Consider the following 20,667-nt stretch of genomic DNA (forward strand, 5'->3'; position numbering starts at 1 on the left):
TTTTATTATACTGGTAAAGAAGATATAAAATTTTAGTCTTTAGACCAATATATTAATGTCCATGAAAAATATAAAGTTTTTTGATTAATCTAAATTTCTAAAGTGACCCCGTTAGCAATTCCCATCCAAGAAACTTTCACTAGATATCATGTTTTCTCTTTCACCTTGTGAAAGAGTGATTTTATAAAGCAGTGTCCCTTGAGCAAAGTTTCTAAAATCAATTAAAGAGGCATAGATTTAAATGGCAGTCAACTGTGCAAGGGTAAAGGACAAGGGGAAAGACAGAAGATGAATTGTATCATTCCAATGAAAATTTCAGAGAGTTTCAGTTCATAAGAACAGTGTAAAATCTGTCCCAAACTGAATTATGGCATTTCATCCCATTCTGGACATATGCCAGCAATCAAGGAGACAGTGACCTGGTATAGGGAATATTCTAATGGCATGAATTTCTTCATCAGCATGAAAGTCTGTTATTCTTGTGAGGTTTAATGTTTTTGGACACTTAAAGTGATAAAACTTACAGCTTTATTGCAGAAATAGAGAAAAAGTATGAGCTGTTATGTTGTATAACTAAGATTTTACATAAGTTCTTTCTTTCTTTCTGACCTCTGTGGAGATAGAAAAAGACATCTAACAGCCTGGATTTGAGAAACACTTTCATTTTTAGGAAGAATTTGTGTCTGATAGTTACCTGATGTATTTGACAAAAGTTCCTTTGAAGCATATAGAACTTCATATTCTTCTTTAAAGAAAAACATATGTATATGTATATGTATATGTATATGTATATGTATATGTATATGTATATGTATATGTATATGTATATGTATATGTATATATATGGCAGGAATGCAGATCTGAAAGGAATGTTGCAATAGCAACCACACCTGGAATATTTTTAATCTTTCTTCGTTAGAAATCAGTTTTCTCATAACATTTTTAGTATTGGAAAAAATTTGTTTCTAAATCTTCCCACATCACCCATGAATAAAAGACTGCAAAAAATGCAAACCCACTTCTGAATTACAGAAGAACTGCTTTTACTAAAGAAGCAAAATATAAAACTGGGGGCAGGCTTTCATTTTTTATTACATTATCAAATACATATATTGAGAAAATAGTGAGTGCATGATATGCATTGTATGATAATTCATTGTATACAGAGTACGTACCTTAAAATAAAGCTGTTTAATGCACCCCCAGGCTTTATTCACACCCGCTTAAAATTACAGAGCATAATGTATTTATTGTGAGTTCAAAAGCTGTTGCACATTTATGATTTGAACTTTCACATATGATTATTCAGGCAACCACCTGCCTTAGACATGCACGTTTTTGAAAATTAGGAAACTTCTGGATATTAATCTTGCAGTATGATAGACTTGTTGCATGCAATTTGCTACAAAGCTTTATGGACAGCTTTATATAATTGCAAGCAGAACCTCATCAGTATAGTTTCAGATTGAGATGCTCTGCTTTCCATGGGCCAACCCAATATTTCCTTGAAGTAGATACAGATGCTTAAAACGTTAACCAGTATGTTCAAAGACACCTACACCAGTGCAAATCCGCAATGCTCCCTTCCAGTGCATGAGGAAGTGGAAGAACCTCAGCAACCACATTACGTTAAATCATGCTGCTACTTTGCTTTTATTATATCATACAAAATGTGGCGCTCACCATCTCACCATCTCCAATTTATTTTTTTGCTACAATTAAAGTATGAGCATCTGTAACTACTAGAGTTTTGTTGTGAGGGATTATTTATTAATATTTGTAACATTTTTTTCCATGAGTTATAGTTAAGATATTTATATTTATTTAAACTCAAATCTGTGTCAGGTCATCAGAAATTGTACTAAAAAAGGAGATGTGCCATCTTGACTTACATGTCTAGTCTGTTGTCCACTTTTCTCCTCAAGTTATAAGGATGATGGCTGTTAAGGGGAGTATTACCACGCCTTAGGTAGCAAAAGTAATTTCTCCACCAATTTTATTCACTGGTAGTGTTTTTTTCACTGAACCAAAGCTAGTCAGCATTTTAAACTTTTAATAGACACTTGATCTTTCATCACTTTTCCTTGGCAAATCCTTATGCTGAAAAAAAACCATCCAACAAATGGTATGTCCTTTGTCAAGTAAAAACTTACCGCATCCCAGACACAAAGTCCTAGCTTCTTCTCAAAAAAAAACCCCAAAGTAATATCTAGGGTTTTTTTTTAAGTTGCTGTCCATTCACATGATTTTCACTTCAGAAAACTAGTGGAAAACTAATATATGTAATAAAATCCCTTCCTTGTTCACATTTTTGCTTTGTGGTGATTGCATTTATGTGTAAACAAGGTGTGCTGCAGGAAGCAAAAAGATGATAAAATACCAGACACCTGATCACCTTTCTTCTACACTCTAGAGCTCCTGCAGTAACTATATTCCCTGATAACCTGAAACAAGGTTTTTCTGATTACACTTTATGATGGGACAGTATTTTTTTTATGTCTTGCAAACAATAGCACTGACATGTTTCCTTCCTTACAAGCTCAGTTTCTCCATTTATATGACACTTTTAACTGCGGTGTTATGCTACAGAAGCCATACATCTTTGCTCTTTAACAAAAAGTCTTTATATTTTATCCCTTTTTATTATATGACTTATATCACTTTATAATCCTTTCTTGTGGGTTTTGAATTAAGCTTCAAATATACTATCAATCTTACCTTGAAATCAAAACAAATTGGAATAAATAACTGCATGAAGTGTGCAGAGAAAGACTTATCTGCAGTCAAACTAGATGAAGCACATTTAGCGCAGTAATAGATGAGAAAACAACCTGAAGCCAGCAGTTTGAATATCACAAAAATGGTGCCCTACCCTGTTGCCTCTTTCAGCAGTGCTGACAGTCCGAATATTTCTTATCTGACTTTCCTAAGTGCAGAAACTATTTTCAATGAAATTCCAGTTGAGAGTATTTACAAATTATACTTTTACTCCTCTTTCTGTTTCCAAGGCTGCTGTGTATCCTCAAAACTAAGGATTGTTATTTCTTTTTATGCACTAATGATCATTACTGGTTTTTGTCATCTGTTAAAAATAATACATGTTCTCCTACAGTATACACTACCAGATGCACATGGAGATATGTCTATGTATATGTATCCTTTAAGTGAATTTGTCGCCACAAAATTGTTAATCTTCCATGGACACAGACATGCTGAATTTCCAGCAAAAAGCTCTCTTAAGTCTACTGTGTCAAATTTCAGTTGCTGTAGCTCTCTACAGCTCTACTAACCAGCTTACATCATCTCAAATAACACATTTCTCACCACTGCGTTAGTGCTGCAGGAGTTACTGAGCTCTCACCACCAGTACACAAATCATTTCAGTGTGATGAGTCCTACTGAATGTCAACTACGGGAATGGTAATGCAACCGCTCTAAGGAAGTCTAATCCTTTTTTTCTGAAATTGCAGTTTAAAGTTTTGTTGTTTTTCTTTCCTTCACTTGGGGACTAATGGATTACATCAGGGATTACATCATGTTTTATTACCCATGATTCAAGAAGTGAGAAAAATTAAAAGAACTATTAGAGCAGAAGTACAGCCACAAATTTTGAGAGGGATACTAGACCCAATTTGTCTCCATATATCCAGAAACTGCCCATACTGCTTCCTTGAAATCTTAAATTACTGACTGGACTCTGTGGTCACCCATTGTCCTTTATTTTCATTAACTCCAATGTAAAAATTTCTATTCTGTTTCTGAGTGGTACAGACAGATAGATAACCTGAAAAGGAATACATCACATTTCCATTCACTTTTTTTGTCTGGATACCTTAGGTTATAAGTACTTAATTATCATCTATACTTACTTTTCTCCTATTGGCTTATTTTCGGTTTAGAATAAACAGAAAAATCAGCAAAGGAATGAGTCCTTCAAACGCACAGTTCCCCTACTGAAGTAGAGCTATATACACTCATCAGAATCCTTCATGGCAACTGAACACTGTAAGAAAATGTTTGCCATCTGAGTATCACTCTCCAGATACAATTTTGCTGGTCCACAGGGTATTCAGTTTAATGAATTTAAATATTCAATTTAATGAAGCAGAAAATTTGCAATGCCAAACACCATTTCCAAGTCTTCCTGATAGTTGAGAGTTGTTCAGTGTAGTTCATTTTCTTTTTGGTTAAATGCATGAAATATAAATCTGAAATAGAAAGTAACATCAAGAAGTGGATGCATAGCTTATTTTCAACATATGCAAACTTGAAAACCAAGAATATAAATAAATTTATTCCATATCTGCTGTTACCAAAAAGTAAAATTGTCAAGTATATCATATATTGAAATGTTTTAATGGTTGCTCATCCCAAGAGAAATGCCTTCTGTTATGAAATGAAGGGCAAATACAAAACCAGACTGAGCAGACTGGGAGGGGAAAATAAACACATACGCATATATCTAAACGTTTTTCTTTTTTCTCAGTCCTGATTTCTGCCAGTCATTTTAAGTGTGATCAATGTCAGTACTCTTGAACCTTTTTTTGGGGGAAAAAAACTTCAAAAAATTTTTTAAAAAATGCTTTAAAATTGTATTTGCTCATTCAACTGCTCTGAAACAGGACTGTTGCCAAGGTCCTTCCTCCTCTTTCTTTAAATTCTAACACTTAAAAAATACCCCAAATTTGAACACTTATCTTGTTTTTGAAAACTTGTTGCTTGTTTATATCAGAATATGTTATAGATTCTGAAAATTCTCAGACTACATTTATCTGCTCTTCACTAACAACTGCCAGATTCTCTCTAACTTCATGATAAAAGTCCTGCTCTTCCTTAATCATTAGCAACACAGTATTGTTTATTCTTTGACCTCACATTTTAAGATGAAGCTGATTTTTCCCTATAAATTCTAAAGCATTTCCCTCAAGCAATAGTCTTGACAGGACAAATTAAGTTCCAAAATTCCCAGTGATATAAGGGTTATAAAATGTCATTGGGAATGCTGATAGTATGTTAAAACAACTGAGTTGGAAAAGGCTCTGAGCTGACACCTTTGACAGCTTCAAAAAGATATGTCTGAAAATGGGAGTGAGAAAAATTCTGCAAGGCAGGATAGAGGAAGCAATATTGAGTTTATTCTTAAATTATGCAAGCTTATACTTTTCACCCTTAATTCACTGTGTCTTCAACTCCGGGACCCACTGTTAATAATAACTTTTGCTTGAAGTGTGTTCTGTTCTGGACAGCTAAAACACAGGAAAGTATTACAGGTAGCTGGATTTGTTGGATTTGGGAATGCAGGGGATGACTCCCTTAGTGTCCTGAGAAGCAGCCTGCCTGCACATGATTGCCCCTTTTATCTCCTTTTCCCTCTATTCTCCATCCTTGTTCCTTCACCAGCCCACCATGATCCCTCTTTTTTTCCCTACCAGCAGTCCTTCTCCTTAACATCTCATCACATCTTACAAAGTCCCCCTTCTTGATATGATAGAATTAGTTTTAAACATTCCACCAAAGGATATGGAGATGGATTGAGTCCAAAGGAGGTCCGCAAAGATGCTCTGAGGGCAGATGCACCTCTCCTATGGAGACAGGCTGAGAGAGCTGGGCTGCTTCATCCTGGGGAAAAGGCAGCACCAGGGAGACAGACCAGCATCCAGTGCCTATAGGGGCTGACAAGAAATGCAGAGAGCGACTTTTTACAAGGACATGTAGTGACAGGACAGGGGGGAATGGCTTTAAAACTGGCAGAGAATAGATTTAGATTAGACATTAGGAGGAAATTATTTACTGTGAGGGTGGTGAGATACTGGCAGAAGTTGCGCAGAGAAGTTGCGGATGCCACATGCCAGGAAGTGTTCATAGCAAGGTTTAAGCAACCTGGCTTATTGGTGGTTCAAAGCACCTTCCTCTAGAACTGGTGGAACAAAATAATATCTAAGGTCCCTTCCAACCCAAACTATTCTATGACTCACAGAGTTATATAATTCTATTGGAAGACCAACATTTTTTACAGAACCAGTCTTTTCTTAATATCGTGGGATTTTTGTTCTTTCTTCTTTAAGCTGCCTGGCACCAAATGCAATGGACAATCACCTTTAAACTATCACAAAGGCTCTTTAACACTTAAATCTAAGAATCTTGTCCTGAAAGTGAGCAACAACAGGGAATTAGTTTGTTACAAGGCGATATTTCCCCACAGATCAGGCAGTGATTTCTAAAAGGCAATGGCTTAGTTGAACAGTGGGCACCCAATCCAGGTCAGGTTTCCTGTCTCTGTGTGTTTGTCTCCCTTCTTTTGTCCTTAATCCCAGTTTGACAAAGTTGCCAGATAATCCTACTGAAAAATAAAGATTCTCACACTACACCTCTTTACCAATTAGTGTGACTGACCGATTTTTTCTGTTCGCTGCTAATAATCAGGGGTTTGTCCCTGAATGTTCTTGTTTATCTCCTATTTCTTTTCATTTATCATTTTTTGTATTGAAAAGGCTTTTGAGCAGATGTGTTCAAGAGAGCAGACTCTCTCCTTCCACATACCCTTACACAGATAGCTACAAGATTTTCTCAGTTGCTACTTGGGGAAGAACTGCGACTTTGAATAGAATAGATTGGTTATTTCTTGGTTGTGTTAATCCAGTTCAGTTTTTGCTGGTAAAACTTCATGTACAGATTGGATAAAATACAACAAAAGTGTAATTTTACCCATAATACCTTTGAAATTACATTCTTTCTGTCTACAATAAACTCTGACTAAAAATAAAAATAAAAAAAAAAAGAAAAAAGAAGAAAAGAGAAAGATAATTCACTTAATTTTGACTTTGATTTCTCATCTGTTACTGGTTAGAGGTGTTTTATGCTCAGAACTGATTGTGAATTGCACTTAGGGCTCCACTAGAGTAGCTAACTCAAGCAATCATCTGTTGAAGACACTGCAAACACATAGCATTTCATTGATACATATAAGAAGCTCAGATTGATAGTAGTTAATACTTGTTTTAAGAAATTAGCAAAATAGAGTAACATTTAGTATTCAAAGATGACTTTATAAGAAAGTTGCTAGTGCTAAATTACTACAGGCTTTGCCCAATCTGAGGCAATTGTATTAAGTAGTCCAAGACATGTCCTGCTTTCATGAGAAGACGTCACCTTGTAAAACAGTCTTCGGTTTCAGTAGCTCTTTGTTATTGCAGAAGAACTGGAAGACTGCCTACTGCTTTTGTTATGGATTTGAGGAGACAGATTTTACAATAGCAGATACGTGTATAACATTTTTTTATTAAAACACAAGAGTTCTTGTTTATTACTAGAATTCAAGTTTGAGCTGTTTTTAAGGAGGATTTGTGGAGACAGTGTTCTCACAGGAGAATGCATAATTAGTACATAAACTCTGAATAATCCTGAAAGATACAGCAAGGCCATGAGAGGCCCGAAGAAACTTAAACAAGCAAGATAAGAAGAAGCTGGAATTCACTGAGTTAATGAGAACTGTGGACTGTTGGCAAGCTTTCGAGGTCAAGTTCTCACACCTGTGCTTAACCAATTATATGTTAGTCACTAAGGGTCTTCAAGACATGTATCCAATCGTAATATGCCAAATCACTGTAAGTGCATGTAAGAAATAGTATATAAGGAGTTAAGGCTTTGTAATAAATTTGGCAATCGTTTGATCACATTGATCGTCTCTGCGTTGTCCGTGACTCCCACGTCAACAAGGATTAATATCTCTTCCATAAGATATTTCTACCATGACACAGGGTAGATCTATAAAGACGGTTTAGGACTGGAATTCAGTGTGAATGAGCTTTGGCAAAATGTGAACTGTGAGAATGTTTGGGTTCCTACAGATACCTACAGATTTTTAGACTTACCCAAATAATAAAGTCTATGCTTAGAGAAATCACCTTGCTAACAAAATCACAAATTTTCAGTAGCATCACCAGTTAAAATTACATAGAATTTTATTGGTGTAAAGTGATAGATTTTTGCTAGTGAAATTGTGCAAGTTCTTTAAAACAATAGATGATACTCATGTATGCACTTAACTTTCATTAGCTAGTATCTTTTGCAATAGTTCTGGGAAAAGCAAAAGGACGTAGTCACATTTCATTTAATTTTTCCTCAGGTTTTACTGATGAGCTACACAAGTAGTCAGTTTTGATAGTGGCTTAGACCCTAAAGATGCACTTAAATCATCCTTTACTTCCTGTTTAACAGTGTGTTTTCCAAGTGAACAGGTTTTCTCCCAAGTTACTGTTTTTCAGTTCACATCGTGGAGTATCTAAGACAGGTGGCTGGATTCTCTTCAGATGGCAGGTAACCACAAGATATCCTTTAGGGTGAAATGAATGTGCTTTACTAATGGACATTCATCTGACATCACCAGAATAGAGATGGACCAAAATAAAGACTCTTTAATATATACATTTTAGAGAAGTAAAATCTTCCCGCTAAAGCTATTGCATTATTCAAATCTGATCTTATTGCTCAATACTGCCTAATTAGAATCATATATCATAGAATCACAGAATAGTTAGGGTTGGAAAGGACCTTAAGATCATCAAGTTCTAACCCCCCCTGCCATGGCCAGGGACACCTCACACTAAATCATATCACCCAAGGACTCGTCCAACCTGGTCTTGAACACTGCCAGAGATGGAGCATTCACAGCCTCCCTAGGCAACCCATTCCAGTGCCTCACCACCCTAACAGCAAAGAATTTCTTCCTTATATCCAATCTAAACTTACCCTGTTTAAGTTTTAGCCCATTACCCCTTGTCCTGTCACTACAGTCTCTAATGAAGAGTCCCTCTCCAGCATCCCTATAGGCCCCCTTCAGATACTGGAAGGCTGCTATGAGGTCTCTATGCAGCCTTCTCTTCTCCAGGCTGAACAGCCCCAACATAGGTATAAGTAGCCTTTAAATTTCTGAAAACCTTGATTTTGATGTTTTAAGTTACATTTTTTAATCAAAGACAGAGGAAATGCAATGCACAAAAAAAAAAAAAAGAAAAAGAAAGCAAGAATGAGTAGAGCATGCACATAAGCATCAAGCATCAGCAGACAGCTCCCATTTTGTGTGGGAAAAATCTGAACCTGCTTAGGAACTGTTTCTGACATTACCACCAAATAAAAAAAGCCTGTGTTCACAGATCTATTAAACACTGAACTAATATACAATAGATTTTCATGGCAAACTTTTAGTGTTGATAGATAAATGACGAAAATTCTGTAGAAAGACAAACATCATAATGAATGTGCTATGGTTATGAATCATTGATTGTAAGAGATCATTCAATCTTGACATTAATAATATCAAATGAGCTGTAGAATGTGTATGAATTAAATTAGAATATAATGACAGAATTAGTGAGTTGCTAAAATAAAAAGGGAGAGGTAACAGTGTGGATTTTGGCAGAGGAGGGGACAGCAAAAGTTGTAAAAAGATGAGTCGCATCATATCACGCATGATATTTTAGTTGTTTAGGTAATAGACTGTCATTTTATAAAATGTGTTTCTATTTTAGTAAGGTAAGTGCAATACTGATAATGATATCCACCTTTCACTGAACTGGTCTGTCTGCAAGTTTCGCAACTTATGATTTTCTCAGAAGTACACAAAAGTGTTTCCAAGTAAATATTTTTAATATAAGGAAGTAAATCATAGAATAAACTAGGTGGGAAAAGACCTTCAAGATCATCAAGTGCAACTGTAATATAAATATAAATAATAATATAAATAAATACTAATAATGCATATATAATAATATGCATTAGTTATAAAAATATACAGTAATAAAGTTTCTATTATGCTTAAATTTACATTGTAATTTATATAATTTATATAGTAATATAAATTAAATACTATGTTTAAACAATGTAATTACTATTACCACTTGGAATATTTTGGAGTGGAGTGCATTACGTTGAAATTATTAAATGGATTATTAAATCTAATTAGAGAGGCAATGTCAAACTACTAGAGCACTTTGTACTATCAGAGTAATTTCATCTACACAACATTAACCTCATCTTTGCAACAACTGCTTGCTATTTATATCCAGACATTATCTCTTCTCCAATATAAGCAATAACATTTTAAGGGTTTATCACAATTTAAAGCCCACCTTTGATGACACTTTCAAAAGGAGCTCCTTTTCTTTTTTGAAGGCAGAATTTATGACAATTCCTGCTTTTGAAAAGCATAAGAATTACTAAGCATACAGTGACTAAAACTCCAGTTCAATGTATCTGGAACCAAATTGTGGCACTTCTTAATTCATGATAGCACACCAGTATTTAGGGAACACCTGGTTCTGCAGACTGCAAGGCTCAGGAGATTCTACCCTTGTTTCTGCTAGACCAACTTGCTTTTCTGTGATGGATGCACTTGATTCCTTTGCCAAACTAGCAGTAGTTTAGTCATGCTCCAGAAGAGGTCCACCAATGAGGTCAGTGTCACCTGCAAACTATCTGATAACTTACTCAATCCCATTACCCATATCACTGCTAAAGATATTGAATACTGTTGGTCCCAGTATGGTATCCACTTGGACACCCAGCCATTGACATGGACATCCAGTCAAATACTTATCCATCTAGCAGTCCATCCACAGAACTCATTTAGCTACAGAAATGTTATGGAGGATCATATCAAAGGCCTTAAGAAGTCCAGGTAAATTACATCTGCAGCTCTTCCTTTGTTCACTGATACACTCAGTTCACCACAGAAGGTCATTAGACTAACCAGGCACAATATGCCATAGGTGAAGCCATTCTGGTTGTCTCTGACCACCTACCTGTGTCCTATATGTTTTGACATATGTTCCAGGAGAATCTGCTCCATGATCTTAACAGACATGGAGGTAAGGCTGACTGGTTGCTAGTTCCCATGGTCCTTCCTTTTAGTGTTTTTTAAAACAGATGTAACTTTCCCCTTTTTGCAGCCACTGGAGAATTATTTACCTACCTCTTCAGGTCAAATCAAATCTCGGCTCTTGTCCAGGATTACTGTATTTCTGATAATTTAAAAAAACAGGATAATTCTTCTGAAATCACTTAACCTTTGAATCCATATAGAAGAGGCTAATAGTGATGAGTAATCAACGGCTTCTGCATTCAGATACAGTACAAATTTCTACCAAACCTTTTCCAAAGTTCTATGCAAATTTTCTGTGTTGGAGAAAAACTACAATTCTTTATAGTTCTGACCAGCCAATAATGGAATGAGGCTTAGAGGAAATCGGCAAGGGAAATGTGAAATTCAGGGAATAATGCAGGGTATGACTGACCACAACTATTGCAAAGGAGTTGACTTTATCTCAACACAAACAGGATCAGAGGTTGGCCTTTGTTTTAGATGAACAGCTATCAACAGTTGAATAGGATCAATTGGTGGTGTAATTGTTTCTCCCCGAGTTCATTAAAGAGTGTGAATGTCTCACTGGGTTAGCCAGAATGAGCATAGGGGGAATGAATACGTGGCTCAGCCCAACCTAGAGTATAAAAACTGAAAAACTTACAGAATAACTTCAAAGACAGCAAGGGGCTTGAATTGGCTTTTTTAAAATTCCTTCCAGGTGACTGGGAATGCCCACTGTCATGACAGCGAGCATATCATAGAGACAGCTAATGGACATGACACCGGTATTGTGTTTGAACTGTACATTGTAATTGCTATATTTTGCCAAGTATTACTTATAGTTGTGTTTTCAGTCTATTTTACATAAGTCTGCTAAATCCAAAAGCCCAGATAGCAACAAATAATTAGATTTTATAATAAATTATACTTTCCACATATGGAATATGTAAAAGAACCTGGTATTGAACTCTGTCAATAATGTCATTAGATACCAAAATTAGGTGGGAGGGGAGGGAAACAGGTACAAAAAAAAAATAAAAATCTAAATGTGGTCATTTTCACTCACACTTTCGCAGCATCCACAACTTTTTATGAGCGATACTAGAGGGCATCTTTCTGTCTGTTGTCCCCCATATCTGTTTAAAGACCTGTTCATTAACAGAATCAGCAGCTTGAAAAAAGAACATGATGTTTCTGCTATCTTACTTCTAGGGCCAGGAAATTCCAGAAGTTCACCAACTCTGGAATATGAAATTACTACTATCAGTCTTAAACTAATCTCCCAGTAATTTCAATGAAAGCCACCTTCTACTGCTGCAGAATTTGGTGAATAACACTTCTAAATTCAGCTTAGGTGTTAGTCTTTTCCAGACATTACCGTTCCCTTCTGAGGAGATACAATCTATTTCCAGAAGTAGTTTGTAGGACTGATTCAAACACCGGTTGTCTTTGCTTAACCTTAAAGTCAGCACAGACCAGATGAATACTTTTCACAAGTCATATTTATAACATTTAAAGTTTCATGTTTACTTTTCTTTTTTTACTTTTTTCATCTTTGCTCTTGTGAGACCTCACCTGGAATATTGTGTGCAGTTCTGGTGTCCTCAACATAAAAAGGACATGGAACTGTTGGAACAAGCCCAGAGAAGGGCCACGAGGATGATCAGGGGACTGGAGCACCTCCCGTATGAAGACAGGCTGCAAAAGTTGGGGCTGTTCAGCCTGGAGAAGAGAAGGCTGCATGGAGACCTCATAGCAACCTTCCAGTATCTGAAGGAGGCCTGTAAGGATGCTGGGGATGGACCCTTCATCAGGGACTGTAGTGACAGGACAAAAGGTAGTGGGTCCAAACTTAAACAGGGTAAGTTTAGGTTGGATGTAAGAAGGAAATTCTTTGCTGTTAGGGTGGTGAGGCACTGGAATACGTTGCCCAGGAAGGTTGTGAATGCTGCATCCCTGGCAGTGTTCAAGACCAGGTTGGACGAGTCCTTGGGTGATATGGTTTAGTGTGAGGTGTCCCTGGCCATGGCAGGGGGGTTGGAACTAGATAATCTTAAGGTCCTTTCCAACCCTATTTTATTCTATTCTATGATTCTATGTGCATACTGTCTCCTTCAAGGACCTAATTTAAATGTCATTTAGAAAATAGCTAGTGAGAGTTTATCTGTGCATACAGCAATTGTGCTTTAAGTTTGTGGATGAATTACTTAAAACAGATGTTTTGATAGCAACAGCTGAAGTAATCATGATAGAATCATTCAACCCAGGCTCATAGTGGTGGATAGAGTTTGTGACTATTTCCTTTTTCCTTTGTCCATCTGAAGACTGACCTTGTTTATCCACTTACTGGGATTGTACACTAGGTCTGATATTTGGATGCTTAAAAAAAACATTTAAGCATACATAAACATTTACAAATGTATGCTGTCATTTAAAGCTTAGAGCTTTAAATGACAGTTTTTTGGGGGTGTTTTCTAGAGTTTTACGTTTGAAAGCAGGTAACACAAAAACCGAATTCTTGTTACAAACATGAATTTTATGTTAGCAGAACTAATACTGGGTGTTAGCACCTGAAAAGGTTAAAGTTTTCTGGGCTCTCAGAGAATGAATCTTTCTACTGTTAGTATCTATATATGCTGGCATTTGATACATTTAAAGATTTGTTCTACTTGAGAGCAATCATGAGGAATAGTTTTGATACTAGTAAAGCAGATTTACTAGAATGAGAATTTAGAGGAAATGTTTAGTGTTTGAACCTTTTCCTTAAGTTTTTCTTTAGAAGTCAATAATAAAGTTAGTCTTTGGTGTTCACGGACAATTACATTTTAAGTACACACAACTGCAAGACTTAATTCAAAGGCTACTCAAGATAGAAAATGTAAGCTTATTTCAAGTAAACTATTATTTATTTCTCATTGTAAAATACCTTAATCAGTATTTGTTACAGCAGAGCACAGGTGAAAGCAGAGTTGAGGTAAGAGCAATGGGATAAGGGAAACTGCAAACAATGTCTGTATGTCAGTTGTGTTCCATAGAGTAACACTTTTACCAAAGTAACACCAGTAGGTGCTTAGAGATGTATTACGAAAGATTTTGACTCTCATGAAGAGTTCATGAGAATCAAGTCCCCTAAGCAACATTTCAGTGGAACAGGCTGACAGTTCTGTTATGAAATGATCAAGTATTTGGTTACTATGGGAAAGAGAGCTGGAAGACTAGAGATGAAATAATAATGCTGTATCCAAGTTAAGCTCAATGAACGGTTCACATCCTTGGGGATGAAGAGGGAGATATCATTTTTTAACAGATGACTTTTCAAAGGAAGTTTTCGAAAGCATCCAGAATACACAGTTATTTGCAGCCCTTTAAAAGCCCTACTGAAACTATCACCTGTAACAAAAGGTAAGAAGGCTTACTGTGCAACAGTTCACTGGTCTGGAAGAGAGTCTGTAGATCACCTAGGCTATACCCAATACAGCAAACTCATTCTGTATAAAAAAATACCACACAAATCTCATAAACATATCAAATTTTGTCAAGTAACATTTGTTTTGTTGCTTGTTTCTTCAAATATATTAGCATTACTTGTAAAGGTACTAGTCCATGCAGAGGACTGAAGAACTGCGACTTCTTTCTTGCACTTACAACATTTATAGCTAAACACAACACTCTACAAGGCATCACTAAATATAGACCAGGCTTCATAATAATCGTAAGTAAGCTCATATGTACAGCTAATAAATATTTACTCCAAATAAATTAAACTTAAAGCTTCTCTCAGCAATATGACACTGGGTTGCTATATCAACAAGTGCTGTCTGTATCATACTCAGTGGCTCATTTTTAGTTTGCTAACTACTGTAGGCCTAAACGTGATCATGATGATTTTATAATACTAACATTCATTTGCTGATTAAATCACATTTGAAAACTTGCAGGTAATCCAGTTATTTTATGGCATATTGAATTTTTTTAATTATACAAAAAAGAATTTTTCAAAGATTTTTAGGAATTATTTAGTATAAGTTTCATGCATGCATGACATAGTATTTCTGCCATTAGCTGTGCATCTTGATAAGATTCAGATAAAGTCAAATGGCCCACAAGAAAAATATTCTTACGTCACTGAAAAGTCAGAAGCCAATGAGAGATTTATAGCAAAAGAAACACAGATGTATGACTAAATATTTTATATAATATACATACACATGCTTTGTTACACCACAGCCAAAGAAAAATTTGCAAATTCAAAAGGAAAATTACTCAAGTATGTGCACTTTGAATAGAACTGACTTTCCTTTTCCAACTTCAGGGCCCTGTGGGCACTCGTAGTCTGCACTAGCCCTGATCTGCCATCTGTCCATAGCCCACAACCCCGTGTCGGATTCCCTAAGTCCGGCCCCAGTGAAGATGTCCTTCCCCAACACCACTGCCATTATGCTACATTGTGCCCTGATGAACCACGCCTGATCTGTAGTTTGACGTTCTATCCTGGGCCTAGGCTGTTCCCATCCTCATGGAGGTATCCAACATCTGGGCCTGGAATTGCCCCGCCTTCCCCAGCTGCCCTACTCCCTGGTTGGGGTGGTGGAACATACCCTGCTCAGACAGCCCAGCATAGATGTCCCTGGATTCTGGCTCTTGGGGAGCAGCCAGCATGCAATGTGGCCTGACATAAATACAGAAAAATTAATTCCCCCAGATGAATTTTGAATTTAATTAAGTTAGAATATCTAAATACTTCTCTTCAAAAATCAAGTGCTACTATCTAAAAGAAAGGTTTGTATCAGAGTGTGATTTATCAGTTAATTCCATTTTATGGCCTAAGAAAAAAGTATTTGAGGTCACTATAGGAAATACAGTAAACATTGGAAGTGTCTTAGGAGATGCTGCTAGCAGAGTATGAGTGCCAATAGCAGTTTCTTAGAATTTTTTCTTTAGTCTTGTAGTTTAGTCTAGTTGGATTTTGCACAGGGCATTTCTTTTCATTGATGCTTTTTCATGAGTCAATAAGGTTAAGTCAAAGCAAGACATGCCTTAAGCCTTATTGAAAAGCTCATAAAGGTGTTTTTTAAAGACTAAACAAATTGAAATCTCAATACTGCAGTAGACTGTATTAACCATTACACTTTTTTAACTCAACGGAAGAGAGAAATTTCAAGATAGTGTTGGATTATAGCAGAGCAGTTAACTTACTTGATTTTGCAAGCTAATTCTAATATCTTGGGATAACTAATTCTAATATCTTGTGATAACTGAGTTTGCTATTGAGAGTAATTCTCTTGTGAAAGTTTTCTATCAAACTATTTCTTATAGCCAGGTAATGATTTTTTTAAGTCCTTTATTGAATACGCAGTGGGAATGGAAAAGCTGTGAACAATAAGATCATCATTATATGCATGAAGTCTTATTTAAAGTACTCAACCTCCCCCCATCTCCCCTCTTCCAATAAGATATTGTGGAATGTGGAGGTTGCAGAAAGCAATGGTGAAAGCAAGTACTGTGCAAAAACACTCATCAGATAAATGTAGACGATAGAGTATTAGAACATTATGGAAAATATAAAATGCAGAAAAAAGAAACAAGGTAGGGTAATAACGGACACTTAAGAAATTAGATGGCAAGTATCTCTACCAGGTTTTGTATCAATGCTGAAGCACCAGTCAGTGAACTTGAAAGAAGAAAACTCAATAATGATCCATATGTTCACTGCAGTTTAACTATGGGACTGCCTTATTGTCCTGGGTTCAGCAGTAGCAGTCATGTTTCTCCTCCTTGGTAGCTGGTGCAGTGCAGTGTTTTGACTTTCGGCTCGGGAACAGAGCTGATAGAGATGTTTTGGTTTGGCCAAGGACTTTGTGAGCCTCATGCTCTGCCAGGGAGGAGGGGAAGCTGGGAGGAAGCAGAGACAGGACACCTGACCCAAACTGACCAAAGAGCTATTCCATACCACAGCACGTCATGCCCAGGATGTAACTGGGAGTTAGCCGGAAGGGCTGGGAGACTGCAGGGTTGGAGGAGGTATCGGTCGGAGCTTGGTCAGGCTTGGGGGGCGAGTTATCGGTCAGCAGGTGGTGAGGTGTTGTATTCTGTTCCCTTGTTATTTCCTTTATCATTATTATCATTGGTGGTAGCAGTAGTGATTTGTGTTATACCTTAGTTACTAAACTGTTCTTATCGCAACCCGTGCGAGTTGCATTCTTTTGATTCTCCTCTCCGTCCCTCCGAGAGCAGGGGGAGGGCAAGAAAGGGGGGGAAGTGAGCGAACGAATTACCTGACTGGGTTTAAACCACGACACTTATACAGTTAATGAAACCAATTCCTTAAAAAATTCAAAAGACTGGACACTGAAACTGCCAAAGAGAATATTACTCCCAAATTTGTAACCAGATTGTGGATACAAATATATAAGACTATGTTTTTTGTTTAAGCTTACCTATTTGACAGAACTCACAATGAGACTTAGAATGGCAGTTCAGTTTCTGTGCGCCTTTTTACACCAGGATTTTTACATGCCCTCTTAATAATTTGGTATTGTGCTTGGCCAATGGCAGGGCACTGCACTAATCTCATGTAGGTCTGCAGCACTATAGCAATCTGTTTATAGGATTCTTAATCAATTTTTTCAAGCTAGATTTCACCTCAGAAGTCTGAACTTCTGCAACTTTATCTATCACACGATACAGGCTCTGTGCAATTCTTTAAGGGTTGTCCGAGGCTTTCATGACATACAATTGCAATCTTAGCAACTGTTCATGCAGTTTTCCACTTCTGTTATACTCAGTGATCCCAGATGTTTGGCAATGATTATGCTTCACAAAGTCTTTATCACTGAGATATTCTATGCAAGATAAGCAAATATCTTCACTGAAACAAGTCCATGGGTCCTGATGAGATCCATCCGCGGGTCCTGAAGGAGCTGGCGAATGAAGTTGCGAAGCCCCTGGCCATCATATTTGAGAAATCATGGCAGTCAGGTAAAGTCCCCGATGACTGGAAAAAGGGAAATATAACCCCCATTTTCAAGAAGGGGAAAATGGATGACTCAGGGAACTACAGACCAGTCAGTCTCACCTCTGTGCCTGGCAAAATCTTGGAGCAGATTCTCCTCGATGGCATGCTAAGGCACATGAAAAACAACAAGGTGCTTGGTGACAGTCAGCATGGCTCCACTAAGGGGAAATCCTGCCTGACCAATTTGGTGGCCTTCTATGATGGGGCTACAGAACTGATGGACAGGGGTAGAGCAGCTGAGCTCATCTACCTGGACTTGTGCAAAACGTTCGACACTGTCCCACACAACATCCTTGTCTCTAAATTGGAGAGACATCAATTTGATGGATGGACCACTCGGTGGATAAAGAACTGGCTGGGTGGCCACATGCAAAGAGTTGTGGTCAATGGCTCAATGTCCGGCTGGAGACCAGTAACGAGTGGTGTCCCTCAGGGATTGGTGTTGGGACTGGTCTTGTTCAACATCTTCGTCGCTGACATGGACAGTGGGATTGAGTGCGCCCTCAGCAAGTTTGCCGATGACACCAAGCTGTGTGGTTCGGTTGATACGCTGGAGGGAAGGAATGCCATCCAGAGGCACCTTGACACGCTTGTGTGGTGGGCTGATGCCAACATCATGAAGTTTTAACCATGCCAAGTGCAAGGTCCTACACCTGGGTCGGAGAAATCCCAGGCACAGCTACAGGTTGGGCAGAGAAGAGATTCAGAGCAGCCCTGTGGAGAAGGACTTGGAGGTGATGGTTGATGAGAAAATGAACATGAGCCAGCATTGCGTGCTCGCAGCCAGAAAGCCAACCATATACTGGGCTGCATCAAAAGGAGTATGATCAGCAGGCAGAAGGAGGTGATCCAGCCCTTCTACTCTGCTCTTGTGAGACCTCACTTGGAGTATTGTGTGCAGTTCTGGTGTCCTCAACATAAAAGGGACATGGAACTGTTGGAACAAGCCCGGAGAAGGGCCATGAGGATGATCAGGGGACTGGAGCACCTCCTGCATGAAGGTAGGCTGAGAAACTTGGGGCTGTTCAGCCTGGACCTCATAGCAGCCTTTCAGTATCTGAAGGGGGCCTATAGGGATGCTGGGGAGGGACTCTTCATTGGAGACTGTAGTGATAGGACAAGGGGTAATGGGTTAAAACTTAAACACGGGAAGTTTAGGTTGGATATAAGAAGGAAATTCTTTGCTGTTAGAGTGGTGAGGCACTGGAATGGGTTGCCCAGGGAGGTTGTGAATGCTCCATCCCTGGCAGTGTTCAAGACCAGGTTGGACGAGGCCTTGGGTGATATGATTTAACGTAAGGTGTCCCTGCCCACGGCAGGGGGGTTGGAACTAGATGATCTTAAGGTCCTTTCCAACCCTAACAATTCTATGATTCTATGAAAATACAAAGAAAAACAATGTCAAATTCAAAGCTCTGTTGTTCAGAAAAAACACTTCTTGTGAAAAGAGCTGTAAGGTTGTTAGCAATTAGAAGAAATCAGAACTGAGTTATTTGGAAAATATTATAATCCTAATAACTTGGTAAGACACTGATTCAGTGTAAGCACTTGACATGCTTCCTGGGAATGTATTTCATACAACATGTACATCCATCTGCAGTAAATTTACTGAAACCTCTAGATTAAAAATAGCTTTGAATTAAGACAGTCTGAGGCACAACTGTTTTAGTTAGACTCCTTGGTTTTTTAGAATTTCAAGTATGATAACTGACTTAGGCCTGTAAGGACTGATTTACACAGATGAGCATCTAGTTTTTGTTATTGCAAAAAAAGCTATAACTACTTCAAAGTCTGTAGTGGTATCAGTATAATATGTAGTTCTGGGTCTTCAGGATAACACTTTGTTCGGCTTTGGCCTTGTTGTTGAGTCATTTGTTATGCACCCTCTGGGTACCTGTCAAATTCACGTTTTTGTGATCAAAACCAGTAATTTCCAACCTTAGGTTTATTATACTACTGAGCAGGAATTTTTCTTCCTTTCAGTTTCTGCTCTCCTAGGAGCTAATTGACTTCACTAAGGTTACTTTAGATGCAAGACTATGAATGAACTAAGAAGGAGGCTCTTTCATGTTGCTGTTGTATGCTCTGTACAAACATTCACTTCAAGCTTCAGAGACAGGACTGTAATTTTTACACAAATTATCATGACACTGGACACTGAGGCAAAATTAAAATTCCTCTGAACTATGCAATTTATCCCGAAGGATGGACAGTGTTACTGGTAAGACACAGCTGAAGAAACTGCCTTCTTAACATTAATTTCAAAAAGAATCCTTTTAAGTTGTGGAATTAAAACCAATAGCAGGGCAGATAAAAGCTAGTCATTTTATTTTAAATTAATCTTGCAAACCTGAGAGATAAGAATTGACAAAAGAATGTCTTAATTGGAGCCTGGCATCTGTATCTTTTAGTAGCTTGAGGACTTTGTCCCTACTTTCATTCTTTCCTGTATATTACACTTTAGGATATCAATTACACTACTAATGTGAATTAAAATGTAAATTAATCTGTTTACTAATGCAGTTATGTGAAGCAACTCCCACTTTATTGTTCTAAAAGAAGAATTCTTTTAAATATATTTCAAAATTAGTTTTTATTTTCCTAAAATAAATAAAAGCTAATTAAATAAATGTTGGTTACACCAAAATCAGTGAAAAGCTTCTTCAACAGAACACAGTTCTACCTGGTGATTGACTTCAATGAGTGCAGGTTACAAAGTGATTTTTTTCTCTTTCAAATTGCATGTATAATTGGCTTGAATTAGCAAAGCTATCTCATCTGCCACCATTTC

The sequence above is a fragment of the Pezoporus wallicus genome, unplaced genomic scaffold (assembly GCF_028554395.1).
Source record: "Pezoporus wallicus isolate ANWC-B61680 ecotype Strahan unplaced genomic scaffold, APGP_CSIRO_Pwel_v1 contig_6665, whole genome shotgun sequence".
In the NCBI taxonomy this organism is placed as follows: domain Eukaryota; kingdom Metazoa; phylum Chordata; class Aves; order Psittaciformes; family Psittacidae; genus Pezoporus; species Pezoporus wallicus.